This window comes from Meleagris gallopavo, chromosome Z (assembly GCF_000146605.3).
Source record: "Meleagris gallopavo isolate NT-WF06-2002-E0010 breed Aviagen turkey brand Nicholas breeding stock chromosome Z, Turkey_5.1, whole genome shotgun sequence".
NCBI classification, from domain to species: Eukaryota; Metazoa; Chordata; class Aves; order Galliformes; family Phasianidae; genus Meleagris; species Meleagris gallopavo.
Window position 1 is genome coordinate 22,779,510 of NC_015041.2, and position 303 is coordinate 22,779,812.

A 303-nucleotide genomic window follows, 5' to 3' on the forward strand; every position below is an offset into this window, starting at 1 on the left:
GCTGCCGCGTCCTCACGAGCCTCCGTGAGCCTATTATCTCCCGAAGGGAAAAAATAAATAAATAAATCACCGTCTGACTTCTGCGCTGGCCGTTAAGCCCGACCACAACGCCGCGGTACTCACAGGCCTCGTTGGACGCGAGGTGCGGGAAGCTGTCACAGCCGGGCTGAGGGGAGGCGATCACCACCTGCAGCTGCAACAGCTCCCCTTGCGCAGACGGCGACGCTCGGTGCGGCTTCCTCCAGCTGGAGCGTCCGAACAAGTACTCGTAATACCTGCGGGGAGCGCGGAGCTCAGGGAGCC